Source organism: Indicator indicator, chromosome Z (genome assembly GCF_027791375.1).
Source record: "Indicator indicator isolate 239-I01 chromosome Z, UM_Iind_1.1, whole genome shotgun sequence".
In the NCBI taxonomy this organism is placed as follows: Eukaryota; Metazoa; Chordata; class Aves; order Piciformes; family Indicatoridae; genus Indicator; species Indicator indicator.
In genome coordinates, this window is record NC_072053.1 from 55708695 (window position 1) to 55718131 (window position 9437).

Consider the following 9437-nt stretch of genomic DNA (forward strand, 5'->3'; position numbering starts at 1 on the left):
AATGTAGCTGCTCTTGAATGAAAAGAATAGTCGAATAAACTCTAGGAAGACTTTAATCCTACACAAGATGAAGATGACTGTTTATGTTTAGATTCAATAACTTTAGAGTAGGTTGATATTATTTAGACTCAATTTGCTAAAGGAGGTCTTAAGAAAGTAGGGAAGCTATGACATTAGCACTGTTAACTGGAACTCAGAAATTGTGTTGGTAACACAAAAGAGGAACATGAAACGTAAGTAAAATGTAAGTAAAAATATGAATAGTTTAAGGCGACTCACTGGTTTTACGCAAAACCGTTACCACCACAACATTTCATGGAGTAAATAGAAAGTCACAGGTTTTATAGCTAGAAAATGATATGCAAAGAAAAACATGGGCTTTCTTTCTTTCTTTTTTTTTTTCTCCCACACCATTCAAGAATGCTGTTTTTTTTCCCCCCTTGTGATTCCTGCATATCACAGTCAGAGTTTTCAGTGTTATATATCTTCCTAGAAATAATATAATTTTATTAATCTACCTTTTCATGAGTCTTGTTTGGTAGTTATTATATAAATGCATTGGAATAATAAAAAATTGCACAATATATAGGAGAGTAGACTATGTATACTAATGTTGATATTTAACATTAAAACAATAAGAAATCTGCTTTGAATTTAGAAAACTGAACTAGTAATCACAGACATGATTTCCTTCTTTTTCTTTGGATCTTGAATATGTAATTTATCTTCTGCTTCTGCAGATGGCAGCAATTCACATCTCAAAGGGCTGAGGTTTGCTTTGAGATCCTGTCTGGGGATGCATACCAGTTTCAAGTTTAACCTAGAGTGTCACATCCTGGGTAAAACTCTTCGAGGGCAGAAGAAAGCACTTTGGTTTAATCTCCTATACCCTTCTGTTTGTGTGGCAGGTTGCATAATACAGTCTGTATCATGAACAGATTAAGCCTTGGCGCTGATTGCGAGGAACATGGGGAGAAGGTTTCTTACAGCTTTTTCTGATTGCCATGCTTGGTGCCCAGTTACAGGTCCATACCTCTTAGAGCTGACCTGAAGCACCAGCCTTGAAATAGGGGAAGGCTGGTGTGGTTGTCTGGCACACAAAGGTTCCTAACAATGTGCTGGGCTCTTTCAAAAATACATTGGTGTATCTCATCAGCAAAGATGAGTGGCTTTGAATGCATACTGTACTGTTCTTCTTTCACTTGCACTTCAGCATTACAGATTATCAATGTATGCTTTTCTTCTGTAAACAGTATTGTCTGGAGTTTGCAACAAAATAAGGGTGTTCTAAATTTATTCTGCCAACAATATTCCTAGTTTGGCATAATTCGAAGGACATACTTTTACCTGGATGTGTGCTAAGTCAGGAGATCATTCTTTGGGTATAAACTCCAAACAAATTAATTGGCCTTTTCCATGCAAGGGGAATTTTCTGTACATGAAAATGACAACCATACTGACTTATGACTGACCAATACTAGTAGGAGTTTCCTGTGTGCATGAGTTACACATGTGCATCTACCAAATCGATCCTAACATGCAATTTAATCAATTTAAACACATAAATTAAAATGTCTGCACTTCAGCATTTTGCAGGAGTCCTAGCTGTACCACTTTCCTTCTTCCTACTTCCCACAGTTCATTATTGCTTTTCTGTGGAAAGCTGATAGGTCTGGGTCTATTCTGCTAATATGGAGAACAGCTATATTAGAAATACTTCAAACTGTTGCGAAATTAGGACCTTCTCTCACATGATGAGAAAAACAAACATAATAATGCAAGGCTTCTGGCAGCTATGTGGTTTTTGCAACTCATACTGCTGTAGTAGCAGTTTCAATGCCTTTGAACATCATGCACTGTAAGGTGTTTTCTCCTGTCTTCCTCATCTCTTCAACCTTCATCTGCTTTCACTCTTCCCTAGATACCAGACAACTGAATGACTGAATTTTTGAACTGGAGGCAACTGATTTGCTTGCCTTGCTTTTCTGCTCCAGAGGGATCAGAAGTCCTCTGAGACAGGGTTAAGAGTCTTGAAAAACTTTTGAGCAAAACACTTGAAGAATCAACAGTTTCATCTCCCTCCATGTCCTCCACTTGATTGTTACTGTCCTAGTTCTGCTTCTGTGGTTTATATTTATTTAGCTACTTGCTCTCTTCAACTTTGTGGTTCTCACTGACTCTTCTCCCTCAGCCCACAGCCAAAGGCTTCCATGAGAGATATATTTGCTTTTCCCTTCTCTGTCTTTATGTCTGTTGATTCTCTTCACCTCCCATGCCAGTCCTCCACCCTAGCCTGGTTGACTCATGCCTCTGCTTTCAAATATTTCTGGCTAATTTCCCCATCTCTGTTGTTCCCTCTGGAAAATTTCTCTCCACGTCTTGCTAGAGCTGAATTTCTCCTTGACTGTGCATGCTAATCTCACCAAACTTTTCCTTTCATCAAATCTTTCAGTACCCCTCTGCTCCTCTGCTTCTCCCACTCCCTGTACCTAACTCTCCGTGGTGGATGCCTACATTCCCATACACCTTGCCATCAGTGCACAAAAATGGGATTGTGGTGGCAGTTGCACCAACGTGAGCATCAAATGAACAGGCATTCATTAACATTGTTCAATACAGAATATCCAAATACTTTTCCTGAGATTTTCACAGATTTGTCCAACTCTTACTGGCTTAATTTTCAGCATCCGTGGCATATTTAAAGTGTTTTTATACTGAATGGTTAAATATTGTTCTGATTACTAGATTCTCCCCATTGCCAGATACATTTGAAGCCTGATTCTAAGAATTTGTAAGAACAAGTATACAGCATAAATTAATATTTATTAGTCAAGGATCTTCAGTATGCTTTGTTTTGTTGTTTGATTTTTGATTACCTGGGGACTCAGTCTATGATCAAAGAAGATAAATCCTGCCCAGGGCTCATGTTCTTTGTTAGATCATCTATTCCTGACAAAACATTGGAAACTGATCCTGATTCATTTGAAGGTGTCTACCATGAAATCAAAAAGCCTCTCACCAGCCGATCGTTGTTAAAAAACTGTGTGAGAGAAGTATATGTGTAACCTTGGCTATTGTTTTACCCATCAGTTGAGAATGTACAGCCACATCTCCTGGTGTTTTATCCAGTGTTGGGGCAAGGAAATTGGCTGTAAATATTTTTTCTGTATCAATGCTACTCAGCTTTCTTAGAATGCTGCTAAACTGGGCACTCTTCCCTGGCATGTTCCTCATGCTCTCATCTTTCCTCGAATATACTTTTGTGATTATTAAAGTTAGAGAACAAACATATTTCTTGTTGTCATTATTCTGAAAAACTCCCTTCAAAAACCAAATACTTACTTACCTTTGGAGCTGGACTCTTTCTGCAAACAAATCCTCTGCGAGACACAAACAAATGAGGAGTAGTACCACTGCCACCCTGGCTTCTCCAGTGTCACAGGGCAGTAATGAAATGCATCCCTCGGTACTTTTTATTTGAAGTGGTGGTAACATAAATCCTTCATCATATCAGGGCTATTTTGAACAGAACCAGCAATGAGATAAGATCATTTAATGAACTTTGCAGCCCCCTGCCTGAGATGACCATGAAACACAGGCCCCCTTGAGAGCATGCATCCCTCCCACACTGGCAGATACCTCAGAAAGCATGACTTGGCAAGTGCTGAGAATTTTCTTTAATATGAGTGATAGCATTATCCATTTATATATTCCTCTTTTGAAGCTTGGAGAATTCTACACTACTACGTTAATTTTAATGGAGGCTGAAATGGTGCGACAAATCACACTTGGTTTTACATTACAGGGTGACTCACAGAAGTATGCAGTACTTTGGAGCTGTTATTCTAAGGATGTGTGCTTGATTATGACCTATCACACAATCTGTTCTCTTCAAGGAAATTGTCATATGAATCGTCTGTTTTGTTAACATAGGCTGACAAAATGCATTAAACTAGCAGTAGTTTTAGCATTTGCAGTTGTTATAACTCTATTACAGATGAGCAGTTATGTTATTAAGTTTCGTTTTCTCAGAAAAATATTTTGTAGATTTGTTTCATTACAGATGTATGTACTGGTCTTAGTTTTGGTCAAATCAATCTACATTGCTAATATACCATATGTGACTGCTGGCATAAGTAGTATTTATACCATTCTTGATTATTTCGAGCTTCCTTTGTTGCATTTTTTCAGACCACAAGTAGCAAAAGCAGCAGTCATTAGGTGGATGCTTTCTGTGGTTCATATTTACTTACTTATTTTTTCTGCAGTGAGCTTTACAGCAGAAAACCTGGAGCAAAAAACAACAGCTGCAGCCTTTCTCTTTAAAGAAAGATTTCATCTCTTTCTAAACACTGGCCACTCCTTAAAAACATTAAGATATTAACTTTGATCCTACATACATGCATGGCATTGAGAAACAAATATATCACAGGTAAAGATGATGACTCTGGGTTTGTTTTTGGTTTTGGTTGTTTTTTTTTTTTTTTTTTTTTTTTTTTTGGAAAACCAATTCATACTCTGGCTGGCTTTGGAAATTAAAAGGAAACAGACTCTATGGGGTGAATATTGAAATGTTTCAGTGTTACAAAGGCAGGTTGGTGCCCAGGTTTGACACCGCAGTGGAGCTAAACACCATGGTGCTGCAGACCAGCATAATTATTTCCCTACCTTTTGACTCAGAGATTAACATCCTTTTCTCTGTAAATGCATCTAGCTAAATTTACAATAAATCAGAGTTTTGGGTTTTAATATTATAAGATAGGCAATACTTTCCCTAGACATTTGCAAATATCCAGTGTCAGGAAGGGACTCGGTATCTCAGGTATTGTCAGACCAAAACATGTATTTCTGGTTTGATATGCTCTAGATGCATTGACATTTCCACATTTGTGCAGATTAGATACCTTATGTAAAGCACAGCCAAAATGTGATAGACATTTCACACATCTCTGATCATCAGTAGATTTAGATACATCTTGCATGATACACACTGATGATATTTACAACGAACAATTTGCCTGTGCATTCATAATAGCCTTTTATGCAAGCTTTCAGAAAACCTGGACAGAACTAGGATTCTGTGGAACTACTCATATTTGAAGAAATAAGCAGCTGACGGTTTGGCTGGAAAGACATAGGTCACCCTCAAAAGCAGCACCTGTCAAGTAAGATTTTAGTTAGTGAAAATTATGTAGGCTGTTTGTGCACCTCAGCCTTTGATTATTTTATGAGCAAATCTCAGAGCTGCTTACCATAACAGGCTTCTGTGGCAGCACTTATCTCTAATTTGCAAAAATTCCTGTAAATACCTGCTTTACGTCATTAACAGAAACTTCTAATTAAGAAAACGTCTCATGCTTCTTTTCTCTTTGATGCTAGAGAAAATAAAATCCACAAAGGGAAATTTTAAACAGATATGGTACCACCACACATTGGTGGCTTTCTTCTGTGTTCACTGCAATGGCAGTCAGAAAGTTGTGAGGAGGGATGTCTGTCACTACTGGACCTTGTCATCACTGGTCCAGGAGCAGCACGTCACAGCATTTTTAGCAGCCCTCTTTAAGCTTCACAAATTCCAGAATGAAACAGATGACTTAGATGGTAGGTAAGAGCCTGATCAGTGTAGGTGTCTGTCTTCCAGGAAAGCTGGTTGTTTGCTGATTTTGATGCTTCCATAAATACTTACAGTGAGGAGTTTTAAAAAATGTTTTTCAAACATTTAATGTGTGAAATGTGTCACTCAAACAAATGTAAAGAGCCATTGCATTCATAGCAAGTACCAAAAGAATCTTCACAAAGTTTATTATCCAATGTCTTTAACTTGAAGCCAGAAGTTCTTCAGTGTAAGTCTGGCCTGTGTTAAAGTGGTTCTGGAGATGAATTTTCCAGAAAATACTCTTACCTGGGCAGGCATTTAAAATCCTGCTTTGCAGGGAATTGAATACAAGGTTGAAAAGGGTCAGAAAATTCTTCACTATCATGTCAGTGTATATAGGTATTCTCAAAGCACATTCCTACATCCATCTGAGCTCTGATACCTGGGCTGTCATCTTGTCTCCCCCTCTGTTCATTGTGTATACCAGAAGTGTTAGTGGAAAGGTGTTGGTGGTGGTCAGTAAATGTCCTGCTCCTGGTCTATGTTTGTTTCCCTCTTGTGATGGTACTCTGCAGCTAAGCAGTGTGCCCACTGTGGCCACTGGCATCCTGGCTTATATTAGAAACACTGTGGCCAGCAGGAACAGGGAGGTGATCATCCTGCTGTACTCAGCACAGGTGAGGCCACTCCTTGAGTACTGTGATCAGTCCTTGGCCCCTCATTACAAGAATGCCATTGAGGTTCTGGAGCATGTCCAGGAAAGGCAACAAGGCTGGTGAAGAGCCTGGAGCACATGGCCTGTGAAGAGTATCCGAGGGAACTGTGGTTGTTCAGTCTAGAGAAGAGGAGGCTCACTCTACATCACTCTCTACAACTACCTGGAGGCTGGAATGAGGAGAGGCCAGCCTCTTCTCCATGGTGTCGAGTGACAGGAGTAGAGGAAATGGTTTCAAGCTGTTCCAGGGGAGGTTGAGGTTGGATGTTAGGAAATACTTCTTCACAGAGAGGGGTATCAAACATTAGGAATGGTCTGCGCACGGCAGTGGTGGAGTCACCACTCCTGAAGGTGTTTAAGCAGTGTGTGCACCTAGGGACATGGTTTAGGATTGACCCTAAATTGGGTTGAAGGTTGGACAGGATGATCTTTGAGGTCTATTCCAACCTGCAAGACTGTTCAGTGGATAAGGACTTGGCTGTATGGGTGCACCCAGAGTGTAGTGGTCAGTGGCTCAATTTCCAGATAGATAGTGCTGACAAGTATTGTCCTTCAGGGACCCTCAGTACTTGTGAGTTTAATATCTTCATCAGTTACATAGACAGTGGGATCAAGTGCATTCTCAGCTGATTTCCAGATGACACCGAGCTATGTGGTGTGACTGACATACCTGAGGGACCGGATGCCACCCAGAGGAACCTGGAAAAGCTCAGGAAGCAGGCCCATGTGAACCTCAGGAGGCTGAACAAGGCCAAGTGCAAGATCCTGCACCTGGATCGTGGCAAAGCCTGGCTGGGGAATTAATAGATTGAGAGTGACCCTGTGGATAAGGACTTGGGAGGATTGGTGGATTAAAAGGTGGACATGAACTGTCAATGTGCACTAGCAGCCCAGAAAACCAACTGTATCCTGGGCTGCATCAAAAGAAGTGTGGCCAGCAAGTTGAGGGAGGTGATTCTGCTGCTCTGCTCTCATGAAACTCCACCTGGGGTACTGTGTCCTGCTTTGGAGTCCTCAGCATAAGAAAGATGTAGACCTGTTAGAGCAGGTCCAAAGGAAGACCAAAGAAGTAGTCAGAAGCCTGGAACATCTCTCCTATGATGAATGGCTGAGAGAGTTGGAGTTCAGCCTGAGAAGAGAAGGCTCCAGGGAGACATAACTGCAACTTTTCAGTACTTTGGGAGGGCTTATAAGAAAGGTGGGGACAGCCTTTTTAGTAGGGCCTGTTGTGATAGGATAAGGGGAAATGGCTTTAAACTAAAAGAGAGTAAATTCAGACCAGATCTAAGGATGAATTTTTTTTTGTTTTGTTTTAAATGATGGTAGTGAGACACTGGAACAGATTGCCCAGAGTGGTGGTAGGTGCTCCATCCTTAGAAACATCCAAGGTCAGGTTGGATGGGCCTCTCTGCAACCTCATATAGTTGAAGATGTCCCTACTCGTTGTAAGTGTTGGACTAGATGACCATCAAAAATCCCTTATAAGTATTCTTTGATTTTGTGATTCTATGGTTTCATCTAACAACGAATAAGGACAACCTTCTGTTAGATTTGTAGAAGAATTAATAAATTCCTTAAATCAAGCAACAAAATTGGAAACTTTCAAGTACATAAAACTTATTTGAGTCTGAATCAAGATATAGAAATAGCAGGAGGCAATACACTTTCTGCTTTCCAACATGTGTTTAGAAATTCTTTGTCTTAAAGGGAAGATGACTGTTTTTGTCAGTGTTCTGATCAGGATGACACAGTATCCACTGGATTTCACCACTCAAAAATGATTTTTTTCTATTCTGCTTCATATTCAAACCAAGTATTTATTTTTTTTCTCCCCTACCCAGTCCTCTCTACAGACTGCTCCAAGTTTATGGCCATTGTGTTGTACATATACATATAAATCTACCACATCAATCTCTTCTGGAAAGCTAACTACAGTAATGTGGTGGAATATAGCCCTAGTAGTCTGTATTGTGTATTACTTACCTCCTGACTTTAAATGTAACTAATGCATTTTGACTTTCAAGAAGATCTCAGGGATCACAGGGAGGTGCCTCAAGGATCAGGACCTTGGATGACTGTGGAAGTTCCTAGTGAAAATGTATGAAGTTGAATAAGATGAAGACCTCCAACTATGGAAATCTCTGACAAGTCCTTGCTTGGATTGTTCTCCTCTTGTTTTGCTCTGAGCATCTGCTCTTTTTTTTCAAGTTGTGCCACAAGTCATATAAATATTCTTGGGGCCTTGGGGTCAGCAGCCAAAACACACTTTGATGAGTCATGAATGCTTAGTGCCTCTGAAAATTAAAACCCACAAGGACAAAAAGGCAAAACCTCCCTCTTTTGTGCCATTGTTAAGATAATTATGTAAAACAATGGCCCTATAAAAGAAATAGGCCTGAAATAATAACCTCCTTCAACATAATGTAAGCCCCATGAAATCAGTACCAATGGCTCCTCTGATCCTGGCAAGAAGGCTGCCAGCACTGAAGAATGCAGCTTGAATCCCTTGTAACTCCCTCATTTGACTTCATATTCATGAAGTGTAGGCAGCTGAGAGACACGAAAATAGATTTTGCTGATGTTCATCCTTTGAAGGCATCTTCCAGTGGTCCTGACACTATTTCTAAGTTGATTTATTGAGGACTTTAATGGAATTGACCATTTATTTTCAAGAACATTGAGCTTTTTTGGGGGAATTTGTTTGGACGTACCTTTGCTTCATACTAGTGAGTTCTTATGTTCTTGGAAAGTGACTGCTCTTTCTTCCTCCATTTTCACCACGTTTTTCCCTTTATCAGGTGCTGAAATTACCTAATAACCACTGTGTGAAGCTAGGTCATAGAGCTGTTTCTCACTAACTAGCTGCCCTAAGTGAGTGCATGAACCAAGTCAAAACATGCAAGGTTATATGAAGTGTGCAAATTTAACATGCCTCCTTCTCAAGTCACACATGACCCTGTAACTTCACATCTGTCCCCATGATATATTCCCATGTGTTTTGTACATATGTTAGCATTCTTGAACCTCAGTTACCACCAGAAAGGCATATTCCAGGAATTAGTCCATCACATACTATGGGGTAACTAGCCTCTCCTTTTCAGACCCATCTTCTGGAATGAGTTTCCA